The following is a 17,345-nucleotide window of genomic DNA, read 5'->3' as shown; positions in this document are numbered from 1 at the left end:
GCACAGATTCGGGTTTCTTTTCTGATTCCTTGTCATCGAGCACGACGCAAGGTACGCTTCGCACTTTTCTTACATATTTCAGGCCAACATTGCTGATATTACGGTTATAACCCTTTTGAGTCTGTAGACTCAACCCGAATTATCTCGTTATTCGCAAGACCTCAAATCGATAGTCTTGCTTTTGCAATTTACAACCGCATCGTGCATGGTCAACCAATCCAAACCAAGAATAACGTCAATTCATCGGACGGCAAAAGCATCAAGTCCGCGGAAAGCAAGAACCTCGGAACACTAGGGGACTTTTCTTGCACACTTTGTTGACAAGCACGTAATGACCCAAGGGGTTGGACACCGAATTACAAACTCAAGAGACTCAATAGGCAAAGTCTTCTTTGGATGCTAAGGTTTCACATATATAAGAATGAGTAGAACCAGGTCAATCAAAGCAATCACATTAGTATTGAAAAGAGTGAAAGTACCGGTAATGACATCCGGAGAGGCAAGATCCTCGCGGCGGCGTATGGCATAAGTCCTAGCAGGAGCCCGAGCCTCGGATTTGATGGTAGCATCTCTAGATCCTCTCGACCGCCACTAACATTGCCCACATTTCTAGGTGGCCTACCTCGGCGATGGTAGCACCCGGTGTCCACTCGACTTACATTTTGTTCAAGCATCCTCGGGCAATCCTTCATAAAGTGGTCGGCCGATCCACACTTATAGCAGAGCGATCACGGAACCAACAGCTCCCCGAATGCCATTTGCCACAATGCGGACTCTCGCCTCTCTCGGCGATCATTTCCACCATGGCGATCAAGTGACTCGTGTGGTCACAGGGGTCGATCGCGTCCTCGTCTAGAAAGCCGGCGCCTCTAGACCGGCTCACATCATCTCGAAATCTCTTCGATGCCTGTTGAAGAGACTTTCCCGAGGACCTCTTTCGGAATTCTCCGGTTCCCACATCAGCTTTTTGTTTCTCCTTTCTAAGCTCTTCGGCTTTACAAGCTCGCTCAACAAGTACTACGAACTCTCGTATTTCGAGAATGCCAACGAACATCCTTATATCATCATTCAGCCCATCCTCAAGCGTTTACATAATAGCTTGGACGAAATGCATTCTCGCTGCATCTGGCTAAGCCTCACAAATTTTCGCTCATAGTCGGAATCGACATAGAACCTTGCTTAAGATCAAGAAATTCCTTCGCTTTTGGTCGATGAATCTCGATCGATATCGTTTTTAACTCGGTTTGAAAGAATTCCCAAGTCACTTGCTCTCTAGGCACCACAAGTCGAGTACTCCACCAATAGTAGGCGGAATCGCGTAGCAAGGAGATGGTACACTTTAAGCACTCATCGGTGTACAAGATAGCTCATCGAGCACCGGATAGTGTTGTCCAACCAAAATTCAGCTCGCTTCGGCATCATCATCATCCGTAGCTTTGAATTCAGTGGCCCCATGTTTTCGAATCCTATCGATCGGGGCTTACTTGACCTTATTTGGTCGATTCACGGAGGTATTGTAGGTGCGGGGTTGCATTTGTCGGGAATGGAGGTTGTGGAGCAATCGTGTTAGTTCGAATGTATTGGTTAAACCATTCATTCATCACACTATAAAAGGCTTGCCTAGCCTCATCATTCGGATTGCTGGCCATAGGTTGAGAGTCCGCGCTGTCCCTTGCGCGGGAGCAGCGCCACACTCTCCACATCATCGCTATCGCCCTGGCTAGGATCGGATCCATTACTATAAACAACACAAAGTCAAATTGTCGTAAATCACCACACTATCGATTCATCATTTAATGGCATGTATAGCTAAACCCCAAACACATCACGGTAGTCCTAGAATCGACTAAACCGTGGCTCTGATACCAATAAAATTGTAACACCCCGAACCCGAGACCATCGCCGGTGTCGGACACGAGGGGTTAACAAGCCAAATCCACATATTTCGCCCACCAATTGACATTTCCAGTCAGGCTGGAAAACTGCGTCACTGTCGCCTTAAAAATCATATCTCGAGTTTCAAAACTCAGAAACTGGTTTCGTAAATTTTCCCTGAATTTAGACTCATATATCCATCCATGGATTTATTTCTAGAATTTTTGGTCGGGCCAATTGGTACAGTTTATTAGTTAAAGTCACCCATGTTACAGGGATCGACTGCTCTGACCTCCGCGCGTTACAACTTGGATATCTCTCTGTACAGGGCTTAAATACTGGTGCCGTTTGTTTCTAATGAAACTAGACTCAAAATGAAATCTGTAAATATAAGGCATGACTCCTAATTATTTCTGGATAATTTATAGTAAATTTTTAAAGTTGCGACAGGGGACCCAGAAACCGTTCTGGCCCTGTCTCACTAAAGCTTTAATATCTCTTAACATGTGACTCCTATGACCGTTTCGTTTCTTCCATATGAAAGTAGACTCATCAAGGTTCATTTACATAGCTTATTCACTATTTAATACCATTCCTACAAATTTTGGTGATTTTTCACATTCACGTCACTGCAGCTGGCAGCATCTGTTTTAAGGTAGGTCTTACCTATTTTGTAGTCTCCATGAACCAACTAGTCTTGCCATACATAGGTTCACATATGATCATTTTAACCATACCAATGGCTGATCATGTGACCAACACTCCCATTTCCAATCCATAATCACATCATGACACCATATATATATATACAAACCGCAAATAGTCTAAGTTCAGACTTCACTTTTTTACGAGCCATTTTCGCATGGCCGCATACATATACATCACAACATATTTAAACCAACAAGGGGTAGTCCTATACATGCCATTTCAAAGCTCAACCAAAATTATACCAAAATGGAGGCTTTGATAGTGTAGATGACTTCGACTTTAATGATCCCGAATCCGATTGCTATCGAGCAAAATCTATAAAACAGAGAGCCAAAGCAACGGGTAAGCATTTTATGCTTAGTAAGTCTCAAGGAATAAAATCAGCTTTAATTAAAGCAATACATTCACATGGCCAAATGCATCATTTCATTAATATACATTCACAAAATCATTCTTACTTCACACTTCATCATTATATACTTTCACAAGGTATCAACCAATTCAATAGCTGAAATTGTTAGTCGATCGAGCGAATGTTGCTCAAACATGTCGACTTTCCAATGCACGATAAACATACCTTATTCTTTGGGCTTTTCGAGCGCATCGATTGAATTCATTACAGCAACCAACACTCACCTCCAGCCCAAGCTTTTTCGAATACAACCGGATATAACCACGCACGAATGCCTTCGGTCTTAGCCCGGATAGAACGACTTCATACGAATGCCTTCGGGTCTTAGCCCGGATGTAGCCGCTAGCACAATGGCCTTCGGGTCTTAACCCGGATATAATTTCCAGCAATAACGTCTTCGGGTCTTAGCCTGGATATCATTCAATTGCTCATGCACACATACATCAATAATCATTAGACATTCATATTTCATTTTCGTTACTAAGGCTCAAACGCAAATATAATCACTAGCATAATCGCCTTCGGGACTTAGCCCGGGTATCATTCAAATACTCATACACACATAAATCGATAATCATTACACATCCATATTTCATTTCACATAATTCAAGTAGGGTCACTTCTTGAGGACTTACCTCGGATGTTGTCGAACGGCTTTTACGGCTATTCGATCACTTTTTCCTTCCCCTTGTCCAATTGTGGCCCTCTAAGCTCTTGAGCTAATTCAAACAAATTTAATTTATTAATACCTCATTATGCTAGCTTATGGCGAATATGACAAGGAGTTAAAATGGTCATATGGCCACCCTTTAGCTTGAGTACACAATGGTCATGCACATTTTATACTACATCAAGCAATTCAATACAATTCATTCAAGCATCAAGGAAAAGCTAAGGCCATCAATCGGCTACCTAAGGCCGAACATACATGTCCAATTTGAGGCCAATTATACACTTAACACCACACAAAACAGCATGCATTTTACTAGTTAATGCTTTGCATATTGTAGCTCAAAACTTATAATATAGCATCAAGCACTCATATGTGTACTAGGCCGAATGTACTTGCAATTTCACAAACATTCTTCAACATCTTCTTCTTTAAACAAACATATTCATCACTTACTTCATAACCAAAACATCATGTGCAAACATATATATACATATATGTGCATGGTCAATTTCAAGGTGTCCCTAGCCATCCAAAACACAAATTTTAACTAACATGCAAGAAGCATGAACCATGCTCATGAATGCATCATGGCCGAATACATCACAATCATGCCCTTTCAACTTCAATCATGGTTAAACACAAAAGAAAACTCAATGTCTTACTCAAGATGGCTACAAAGAAATTTCAAGAGTAGACAATCCATCATTGCATGCATCATCATCAAGCTTCACACTTAGCATGCAATGGCTTTATCACAATATCAACTTTGACCAAATACCACTTCCATGGCATAACAAGGATTTGAACCATGGCTAACATGAACATCAAGTTGGCAACTAAAACATGCATGAATCTCATGACACAACCTCATACATACCTTAATCTTGGTGCAAGTTTAGCCAAATCTCCTTCTAGATCTCTTCTAAACAAATAAAATGAAGCAAAATCTCTTCTTCCCCTTAGTTTTGGCTCAAAGAAAGGATGAACAAATTTTTTCTATCTTCCTTTACAACTCACGGCAATGGGGAGATACCACACTCACACACACATTTTTTTTTCATTCTTTTCTTACCCATGCTTATTTGTTTATTATTTCTCCCTAATGCCCAACAAAACATGTTTCATGACATGTTTAGCCCATATTTCTTGGTCATGGCCGCCACCACCTATAAAAGCGGAATTTGACATGCAAGTCCATTGTTTTGCATGCATGCTTTAATTAGTCATCACACATTTCCCTATCGTACTTTCAAAGTTCACTACTAAGTCCTTTCTAGTGAAATTCACCTTTATAACACTAAATCAATCATCAAAAAATGTCATACATGAGCATACACATATTATAGGCATCAAAATAAATTTTAAATTATTTTTATGCCTCGGTTTTGTGGTCCCGAAACCACATTCCGACTAGGGTCAATTTTGGGCTGTCACAATAGGTAGACCTATGTATGACAAAACTCTAGTTGGTCCATGGAAACCACGAAATAGGTAAAGTTACCTTGAAAACAGATGCTGACAGCAGCAGTGGTGTGGATTTGAAAAATCACTAAAATTTTTAGGAATGGAATTAAATGGAGAATAAATTATTTAATTGAACCTTGATGAATATACTTTCATATGGAAGAAACGAAACTGTCATATGAGTTGTATGTTAAGAGATATTTAGGTTTTTGTGAAACAGGGCCAGAACGGTTTCTGGATTCCCTGTTCCGACTTTGGAAATTCATTGTATATTAACCAGAGATAATTAGGAGTCAGGAAATATATGTATAGATTCCTCTTTGAGTCTAGTTTCTATAGAAACAAACGCCATCAGTATTGAAGCCCTGTACAGGGAGATATTCAGTTGTAACGCGTGAAGGTCAGTGTAGTCGACCCCTGTAACATGGGAGACTTTAACTAATAAACTGTACTAATTGGCCCGACCAAAAATTCTGGAAAAAATATAGTAGATGGAAATATGAGTCTAATTTCAGGGAAAAATTACGAAACTGATTTTCGAGCTTTGGAACTCAAGATATGACTTTTAAGGTGACAGTGATGCAGTAACCAGCTCGTCTGGAAAATTTTAAAAGGACTGTGAAATGATTAAGTTAAGTCTGTGTGCACCTTGTGTTCGACTCCGGTAACGGACTCGGGTACGGGGTGTTACACTACTCGCCCATAGACCTCTTCCTAAGCACCACTAAAAATAAATCCCAAGTTAAACGATTAGTGATTGTAACTCTTTTAACATTACTCTACCAATGATTTTCCTCCCAATCAAGTAGGGACACAATACAACCTAATTTCTCCTCATGACATCTGTTCGAGGGTCCTTTCGACTTCTTCTAACCAGTACTCAGTTATGGTCGAATCGGTCTTTTTTAACTCTAGAAAACTCTTTACCACCCAACGCTGAAAGACATTCAAGCAGCAAGCCCGATTCATAGGTGCAAGATTGGCTAGTGTAGAAATAGGGTTAGCACCAACAATCTACTGAAATACTCTAATTATTACTTTCATCAGAGGGTCTACACTATCATCAGGAATATTTACCCCTACGTGGCGGCACAAGAGGTGCAGAGGATGTACCATCCTTCTAAGCATTAGCTCTCACGTTCACACGTGTAGGATGCATATCTAATTATCTAGCATACAGACACAAACAAATAAATGGTGTGAGTGGGGGGAAATGATCCAAGTCTCATTCCTGAAAGAAAGTTTTAGAATTAAAGGAAATGTATTCCCATTCCCATCCCTTATGCCTTACAAAAAAGAAATATCTCATGCAATTCAAACAGAGTTATATCAACCATTTTATAAAAGCTAAGAAATTTAAACTTATGAGTTACGAAACTCTAATCACACAACAATCACCTAGGTCTGAAAGTTATTGGTCCTAGACTCTAATACCACCCAATGTAATAACCTATACCAGTCCTAGACACCATGTCGAATATCAAGATGCCACACCACTAAGTATTATGTTAATGTTTATTATTATGCAAAGAAATGGTAAGTTGTGTTTCATTTTCTACAAACTTACTAAAAATTACGTGCTTACATAGTTTCTTTCTTATGTTTTATAGATTATCGGAAGCTCGATCAGTTTGGAACCTAGTCGGAGATCTATCACACTATTCAGCATAAATATCGATAGTTTTTGAATGTTTTGGCCAAGGTTATAATGGCATGTATAGGTGAACTTGTAATGGTGTTTAGTTGAATGTTTAATGGATGAATTGGTATGTTTATAGTGATGTGTGAATGGTCATGTTAGTGGCATGATTTGGTGGAAGTTGAATTATAATTGACGATGGAAATGTGACCAAATATGCATGTTTAGGTAAGTTTTGATGTTTTCATTTGAGGTGCCTTGTATGGCATATTGGTTAGTTGATTTTAGGACTCTTGAATTGGTTATTACATGTATATTTTGACAGGGTTTTATTGATTTGATTATGTGCACATAAGGCCTAAAGGTTTATGCATGATATAGTGTTGGAAATGGCTTGTTTTGGGTGAATTTTAGGTTTACATGACCTGAGACACGGGCGTGTGACTCAGCCGTGTATACAAGCCGTATGTCCCTTGAAGATATTTATGCATGCAAGTTAGTCAGTTACACAGCCTGACACATTGGTGTGTGACACGATCATGTGACCATACTCAAAGAATTATCAAGTGAAGACACGGGCTAGGATACGGTTGTGTGTCCCTAGTTCAAAGGTTACACAGTCTGAGACACTACCGTGTGTCTCAACTGTGTGAGGCACATGACCTAGCCACACAACCGTGTGCCCCTTGTGTTTGAAAATTTGTAACTTTTTCATAAACTTCCCAAACGATTTCAAATTGGTCCTGAATTGTTTCTAAGGTATTTCTAGGGCCTCGAGGTTCAATTTAGGGACGATATGTATGTGAATGGTTATTTTATATTATGTTTATAATAATGTATGAAATGTATGTTTAAATGTTCTATTTGAATGGTAATAATGTATAACCCTAATTCAGCAATGGATACTGGTTAGGGTGTTACATTTAGTGTCATCAGAGCTACGATTTAGTTAGTTCTTGGGCTAAACGTAGAGTGTATGGAGTCTAGAAATACATACCATTATGTTACCTACGACAGTGTAATAACTTCTAACTCAAATTGAACTATGTTCTCATATAGATAAGATTCATCCAACCGAGCTGATTCTGATGAAGTAGAAAGTAACACGCAAGCCTCCATTCACGGAGCAACATCTAGTGGTCATAGACCCATATCTGAGGCCAACGGAGGAGAGGCTAAAGAAGCCTTCTTCTAGATGATGTCTGAATGGTTTATTCAGTTTGTGAGAACAAATCCTATGGCTCAGCGACCTCCACCCCCACTTGTGCCCCAATTGATCCCTGTAGTTCCTCAGGGTTTGGAACTACTATGAGAGAGCAAGCTTCTAGTCGATATAATTCAAAAATATGGGGCTGAAGAGTTCTAAGGTACAACTAAAGATGATCTAGAGAGAGCTAAGTTCTGGTTAGCAAACACGATGAGAGTTTTTGATGAATTACTGTGTACTCTAGTTGAATTGTAACAACCCATTTTCAGTGAAACCGGAACATGGTTTCAAGACCACAAATCTGAGTCAGAAAGAAAATTTACTTTAAAATTATTGCATGGTTTGCATTATGATAGGAATGTTATATGAAAATTCTGATAAGAAATTTTTACCGATTATGGAAAGGACCAAATTGCATAAAATGCAAAAGTTGAGTTCAAGTAGCTATAAGTACCAAATAGCTATAGAATTCAAAACTTGAGCCCTTATATGGCAATTAGACCATTAAATAGAGTTAGTAGATATTTTTGATGAATCATCCATGGAAAATTAGAAAATGAAAAAGACTAAATTGGAATGTGGAAAAAATTCAAAGATGATAATTAAATTAAATAGAAAATATCATCTTATTTTCATCATCTTCCCCAAATTAAAACATGGAAAGCCTATGAAAGAGAAAAAAATTCAAGCAATCTTTCTTGGCTTAATTGGGTAAACATTCTTGTCCCATTTTTAGTAATTTTTTTTTATATTTTCAAGTTCGGAATAGCTTAATCTATCTATTTTGGGGATTAATTTGTAAAGATATCAAAGTATAGAAATTTTTCCATGGATGTAAATGCTGAAATTTTAAAATTTATGGTAGAATATGAAAGGTTGTTGATAGATAAAGAACTTTTACAAAGAGAATTTTGATGAAATTATGATTCAGAGACTAAATTGAAAAAAAATGGTAAAACCATGGAAAAAATTGAGTTTTTTAAAATTCATGGGCTATTATTGGTACATGTAAAATTCAGTTAGGCTTGAAATAAGGATTAAATTGCATGGATTTCATTTTACGAGCTTAGGGACGAAATTGTCATTTATTAAAAGTATAAGGGCAAAATGTTAATTTTGCCTAGGATGTGAATTGAATTCATGTAACAACCTGATTTAGACCCTAATCGAAACGGTAGTTCCGGGACCACGAATCTGAGTTAGAAAAATATTTAAAAATTATTTTGTCATTTGAGTGACCGATTTAATAAAAGGGCTTAATCGCATAAAATGAAAATTAGATTGCTATTTTTAAAAGGGCCAAATTAATGTCGTCTTTATTTCATGAAGTACTTATGTTGCAATAATACCATTGGAGTTAGTGATGGACGGTTGTATCCTTGATATATATGTTTTAGTTATTAAATTATAAAGGATATTAATGTTCGATATATGTGATTATCTGAGTATCCTATTCGATCCCTAATGGTTTAACGGGCAATGATAAGTTGTGATCGAAGATGTAAAATGGGCTAAAATGATCAGATATGAGTTAGTTAATTACCTATTTGAAAATAGGGTAAGTTGGTTATTTGATATGAGAGACAAGTATACAAGTTACTAAAGTAAACATATGAGCATGGTATAATATATTTGGCCATATGATAAGTGTATGTATATGATGTTATATTTTGATTCATGAGCTTGTGTATATGAGTGTAAGTATACTTGGTTATATAATGACATTTTGGTTTCGAAAGTTGAATGATATTTTGTTAAAATTTATATATGAGCATTTGGCCAATGTAACATTTATGTATGAAAGTATATGTTATATATATGAAATTGTATGTTTGAGACTAAATATGATAATGATATTATAATTTGGTTTAGTTTAAATGAATTGATTATACCATTGAATTGTTTATTTGCTTATGACTTACTAAGCTATAATAGCTTATTGTGTGTATATGTTTGTCTTTGTTTTATAGATTTTGTAACCAAGTTACGAGCTCAGGGATCGTCAGCACAGTCCATCACACTATCTACTATTTCGGTACTTTATAAGTTGAACTCGAACTTATGGCATGTATAGGCTAGCCTTGGGATAATTTATTTTGAATGTGTATGTATATAAAGCCATGCGAAAATGGCTTGATCTTAATGCTAATGTTCTAATGATTAATTAATTTTGGTCATGGTACATATATGTGCGAGTTAAATCTGACATATGAATAATGAATGTGTTTCGGTTTTGGCTTATTATTGATTTATTTAGGATGTGTAATTTGTCTTATGAATTTGCTTGGAGGTAGTAAACGATGTGTCTTTATATTCGGTTAGTGATGGGAAAACATATACATATTGTAACACCCCGAACCCGAGACCATTGCCGGTGTCGGACACGAGGGGTTAACAAGCCAAGTTCACATGGTTTGCCCACCAATTTGACATTTCCAGTCAGGCTGGAAGACTGCATCACCGTCGCCTTAAAAATCATATCTCGAGTTTCAAAACTCGGAAACTGGTTTCGTAAATTTTCCCTGAATTTAGACTCATATATCCATCCATGGATTTATTTCTAGAATTTTGGATGGGCCAATTGGTACAGTTTATTAGTTAAAGTCACCCATGTTACAGGGATCGACTGCTCTGACCTTCGCGCGGTATAACTTGAATATCTCTCTGTACAGGGCTTTAATGTTGGTGTCGTTTGTTTCTAATGAAACTAGACTCAAAATGGAATCTGTACATATAAGGTATGTCGCATAATTCTTTCTGGATAATTTATAGTAAATTTTAAAGTTGCGACAGGGAACCCAGAAACCGTTCTGGCCCTGTCTCACAATAGCATTAATATCTCTTAACATGTAACTCCTATGACCATTTCGTTTCTTCCATATGAAAATAGACTCATCAAGGTTAATTTACATAGCTTATTCACTATTTAATTCCATTTCTACGAATTTTGGTGATTTTTCACATTCACGTCACTGCAGCTGGCAGCATCTGTTTTAAGGTAGGTCTTACCTATTTGGTAGTCTCCATGAACCAACTAGTCTTTGCCATACATAGGTTCATATATGATCATTTTAACCATGCCAATGGCTGATCATATGACCAACATTCCCATTTCCAAGCCATAGCCACATCATGACACCAAATATATACATACAAACCACAATTATTCTAAGTTCATGTTCCCTTTTCGAGCCATTTTCGCATGGCCGTACATACTTACATCACCACATATTTAACAAACAAGGGGTAGTCCTATACATGCCATTTCAAGTTCAACCAAGAATTTATACCAAAATGGGGGCTTGATAGTGTGGATGACTTCGACTTCAACGATCCCGAATCCGATTGCTATCGAGCGAAATCTAGAAAACTGAGAGCCAAAGCAGTGGAGTAAGCATTTTTATGCTTAGTAAGTCTCAAGGAATATAATCAACTCTAATTACAGCAATACATTCACATAGTTAAATGCATCATTTCATTAATGCGCATTCACATAATCATACTTACTTTACCATCCCAACTCTTATGTTCATACACAAATAACGGCTTCATTAAGGCCGATAACTCGCTCCATCATAGGAGCGGATATTCATACGCCTACTCCTAGCGCCAGCAGCACACACCGCACTTACCTTATCATTGGGAAATTTCACAAGTGCATTAGCTGAAATTTTCCAGCAAGCTCATAATTTTCAAATCACATACCTTCGAGTTTATCCGGATGTCGGTATTCGCTCAATCGCCGGGACATAGCCGGTTATGGTAACCCGCACCAAGGCCAACGGACTTTACCGGATATCACGATTTGCACAAATGCCTTGGTCTTAGCCCGGATTTAACAACTTGCACGAATGCCTTCGGTCTTAGCCCGGATATAGCTACTAGCACAATTGCCTTCGGTCTTAACCCGGATATAAATTTCAGCATAATTGTCTTCGGGCTTAGCCCGGATATCATTCAATTTCTCATGCACACATACATCAATAATCATTGGACATACATATTTCATTTTCGTTACTAAGGCTCAAACACAATTATAATCATTAGCATATTCGCCGGGACTTAGCCCGGTGGAATTCAAATACTCATACACACATGATCAATAATCATACACATCCATGTTTCATCTTACATAATTCAAGTAAGATCACTTCTTGAGGACTTACCTCGGATGTTGTCGAACGGCTTTTTGGCTATTCGATCACCTTTTCCTTCCCTTGTCCAATTGTGGCCCTCTTAGCTCTTGAGCTAATTCAAACAAATTCAATTTATTAAAACCTCATTGTGCTTGCTTATGGCCGAATATGACAAGGATTTTAAATGGTCATATGGCCACTCTTTAGCTTGAATACACAATGGTCATGCACATTTTATACTACATCAAGCAATTCAATACAATTTATTTGAGCATCAAGGAAATGCTAAGGCCTTCAATAGGCTACCCAAGGCCGAATATTCATGTACATGTTGAGGCCAATTATGCACTTAATACCTCACAAAAACAGCATGCATTTTACTAGTTAATGCTTTGCATATTGTGGCTCAAAACTTATAATATAGCATCAAGCACTTATATGTGTGCTAGGCGAATTGTGCTTGAAATTTCACAATTATTCTTCAACATCTTCTTCTTTAAACCAACTTATTCATCACTTACTTCATAGCCAAAACATCATGTGCAAACATATATATACAATATGAGCATGGCCGAATTTTCAAGGTGTCCATAGCCATCCAAAATACAAATTTTAACTAACATGCAAGAAGCATGAACCATGCTCATGAATGGCCGAATATGACAATCATGCTCCTTTTCAACTTCAATCATGATAAATCAAAAAGAAGGCTCAAATCTTGCTCAAGAGTAGACAATCCATCATTGCATGCATCATCATCAAGCTTCACACTTAGCATGCAATGGCTTTATCACCATAACAACTTTGGCCAAATACCATTTCCATGGCTTAACAAAGATTTGAGCCATGGCTAACATGCACATCAAGTTAGCAACCAAAACATGCATGAAACTCCTAACACAACCTCATACATACCTTAATCTTGATGCAAACTTGGCCAAATCTCCTTCTAGATCTCTTCCAAACCAAGCATGAAGCAAAAATCCTCCTTCTTCCTTAGTTTTGGCTCAAAGAAAGGATGAACAAAATTTTTTTCTTTCCTTCTCTACAACTCACGGCAATGGGGGGATTACCACACTCACACACATTTTTTTTTTCATTTTTTTATCACCCATACACCTTTGTTTATTATTTCACCCTAATGCACCAACAAAACATGTTTCATGACATGTTTAGCCCATCCTCCCTTGTCATGGCCGCCACCACCTATAAAGGGGGAATTTGACATGCAAGTCCATTATTTTGCATGCATGCTTTAATTAGTCATCACACATTTCCCTATCATACTTTCAAAGTTCATTACTAAGTCCTTTCTTGTGGAATTCACCCTTATAACACTAAATCAATCATCATAAAATGTCATACATGAGCACACACATATTATAGGCATCAAAATAAATTTTTAATTATTTTTATGCCTCGGTTTTGTGGTCCCGAGACCACCTTCCGACTAGGGTCAATTTTGGGCTGTCACACATATGCCTATGATATGTTGTTTGTGGTTGAGTATTGAAAGGTCAAGTTGCTAGTGAAATGATTGATTGCTATATGTGCTATATATATTTGGCAGTAAATTTTGGCTTTGGTTTGTGGTTCATTTTGGTAAGCATGAGATTTGATAATGGTGTGACCAATTAAGGTTTGATTTTATATCCAAATAAAGTATTAGTTAATAGGTTGAAATATGAAGTTCAGGCTTATTATTATTAAATGCAAATTAGGTATACATTGATATGTTATTTGTGTTCAAAAGTTTAAATGTGGTTATAGTGAATTGTGCGTGATTTGGTAAAGAGATAAAATGATGAATATATGCTTGATTATGTATTGGCTAATTTGATACGGTTTGTTATGGCAAGAAAGAAATATGTTTCATGAATAAATGGTTGGTCACTTTGGCTAGCTTAATGTATATAATATTTAAGGTTAAAAAAATTATGAAATGGAATAATTAGTCAAGGATTGATTACATGTGGTATAATCTTATGTGATTAATTCAATAGTTGAATATATGTGAAGTGAATTGGTTTGTGTATTTGTAATCTAGAATAATGTTTAAATATAATTCTTAGCTTGTGAATTTGATACGAAATGAATTGTTATTTGTGTTAAAAATGGTTAATAATGATACGATGTAATGTTCTTGAACTTGGTAAAATTTGTTTGCGCCTTTTATATATATTTTGATGTATATTAAACCGTAAATGTGATTTGCCATAATTCTTAGTTAAATGTGCTTAAGTATATATATATATACATATATATCCTAATAGATGTTTTAATTTGCATTAATGTACATAACATGTAAATTTCATATTGACTATTATATCAATGCCGCATAAATGAATGAAAAGTTTAGTATTGAGATTTGTTTAGTTTGATGTGTAATTTGTTTTGACATGTGTTGGATTATGTTTTATTTATGAAATGTTGTGAATGATATGATTTTAAGACTCAACAATTTGACTAGGTTACGAGCATTGATGTGATTAAATTTTAAATTGTGAAGTGTAATAAATATCTGTATGAACTGTGATATGATCAGTAATGCCTCATAACCCAAATCTAGCGAGGGATACGGGTTAGGGGAGTTATATTTTATTGGTATTAGAGCTACGATTTAGTGGATTCTAGGACTAAATAGTACGTGTGAGTCTAGTTTTACTAGACATATTATATACTGCGATAGTGTGATGACTTCTGACATTTTAAAATGTGTTTTCGTATAGTAAATTGATCCCAACAGAGTCGTAGTTGATTGTAACTCCCTGAATTTGGGCTTAGAAGTTTTGGGCCTTGAGCATGGGAGCGGTTGAAGGCAGCCTATAATATTTTGTTGTGCATGTAAATTTCATTAATAAAGGCTTGTTTTAGTGGTTAAGTGTGCTGAGAAGTGTTGGAGAAGTCCTGGGTTCAAACTTGGACTCTAGCAAAAATTTTGGTTTAAGGTGAATCAAATCAAGGGTGTAGTAGGTAGGCCTTAAGAATATTTTTGGAGAAATTGTGCCACAAAAAAAGCCTTGTGGTCTAGTGGCAAAGTAGCGCCACATAAGACGTAGGAAGGTGGCATCATAGAGTTGGCAAGGAGGTCCAGGGTTCGAAACTCATGGCAATCAAAGAGCATTTATTTTGCTAACAGGGGGCGACAAGAGTTGATGTTGAATTTAAACTCTGATGATGGAGGGATCCCACATCGGGAAGCTAACGTAAGAGTGGATACAAAGCTGGCTTTAAATAGAGAGAACCATGAGGAAAGTAAGGGTGCCTTTCTTGGCTGATCCCTTTCGCTTTATGGCGTGCTCGTTTGGGTTGGGCGTCGGCTAAGAGTGCTCGGAGCGCGGATTAACTCCAGTCTCCTATCAGGTGTGTATTTCTCTCTATTCTAGCTGTAGGATGGCTACTTCGAGCCGCGATGGGCCGAAAGGGGCCATGTGGGCCCAATGGGCCTACGGGCCCAATTGGATAAGTTGTTTCATTGTGTAGTAAATATTGGACTAGGCTAGGTGAATCTCATATCTGTGGCTAGATTTTTGGGCTAAAAGGGCCACACGAGCGTGTGGGCCCATTTGGGCTGAGAATGGGCTTTAGGCCCATTCGTATTGTTATCCCTGTTTAGAATACTTTAGTTTACCAAATTATTGAAATACCCTCGACCTGTAAAATTACTAAAATACCCCTTTAGGGTAGAATTACTGAAATACCCCTGTAGGGTAGAATTACCGAAATACCCTTGTAGGGTAGAAATACTGAAATACCCCTGTAAGGTAGAATTACCGAGATACCCTTGTGGGGTAAAATTACCATTTTGTCCCTAGGGTGTTAAATGACTATTTTGCCCTTGCGGGCAAGTGACTTACTTAGATTGTGTGGTTGACGGATTTGATTGTGAATATATGTTGGGATATGAATGACTTGACTGTGATTGTTTGATTCAAATATGGGCATGACATTTGGCATACATGACATGTTGCATGGGTTGGGATTTCGTACGGAGGAAGATCTGATCTGTTAAGGTCGCACGGGTCACCCGGGACGACTATGGACCGATCGATGGCTGAGTGCCGATCATGTTACCAAAGGCTGTGTACCGTTATTGTGGGCTTCGTATTGATATTGTAGGCTTCGTGCCGATTATAGTCCCGTTATCGATGGCTCTGTGCCAACCTAAATATGGTTTTGTGCCATCTTGACTATGGCTTCGTGCCAAACGTATTTACCTGTGGCTGTGTGCCTAACATATTTATTGACGACTCTGTGTCGATCATATTTATCGAAGGATGTGCCCCAGTTATATTACCGTTACTGATGGCTATGTGCCGAAGTTATTACAGTTATCGATGACTTTGTGCCACGTATTCTGTTAAGTGGCTTTGCCACATTATCTGTTTCTGGTGGCTATGCCACAAATATCTATTCTGGTGGCTCTGCCACAATATCTGTATCTGGTAACTCTGTCAAAATATCTGTTCTGGCAGCCATGCTGCAAATTTTGTAGTGTGTAGCGGATGGGTGGGTTGAGTTGTCTCCCCACATGGTGTAAGGTTGGTACGGGGGTGTATACGGCTGGATTGGGTTGGGATTGCATTCACATTCTAATTCTGATTCTGTCGCCTAATTCTGATTCTGATTCTCATTTTGATTCTAGTTCTGATAATGTTTCTTATTCTATAATGGGCTAAGGCCCATCTGATATTGTTTAATTCTTTTATATGACTGACTGTTCCTTTTATATAGTAGGGGATTTCACACTGAGTTTTCGTAAACTCACCCTGTTATTAACCTTTCGTAATTTCCACCTTAGACGGATCGGAGTCATGAGGGGCTCGGAGGAAGCCACACACATTGTTTATGTTACGCTTTTGATTATTACTTTTAAATGTTTTTATGTGGGTTGTAGTAAAGCCATTGTAATTTTTTGGATTTCAATTTGGAATTTTATTTATTGTTCTTATAATTGCTAGTATTAGAACATGTTTTTCCAAAACAACTACTATTGTTCAAAACATTACGTATCCGCAATTATTTTTAATTTAAGCTTCTACAACTACCAAGGTTTAAAAAGGGTATAAGTTTTTAATTATTAAGAAGGGTTTTTAATGGAAACATGGGTTTTGAAAATCAATGTGACACGTCAGATTCGAGCCAAACTTCCAGGCCGAGTTTGGGGTGTTACATTGATGATGTCGAGAGTATAGTGCCTACTCCCGCGTAAGAGATAGTGCCGGTTGATT

The sequence above is a fragment of the Gossypium arboreum genome, chromosome 10 (assembly GCF_025698485.1).
Source record: "Gossypium arboreum isolate Shixiya-1 chromosome 10, ASM2569848v2, whole genome shotgun sequence".
Classification (NCBI taxonomy): Eukaryota; Viridiplantae; Streptophyta; class Magnoliopsida; order Malvales; family Malvaceae; genus Gossypium; species Gossypium arboreum.
This window is presented reverse-complemented; position numbering follows the sequence as displayed.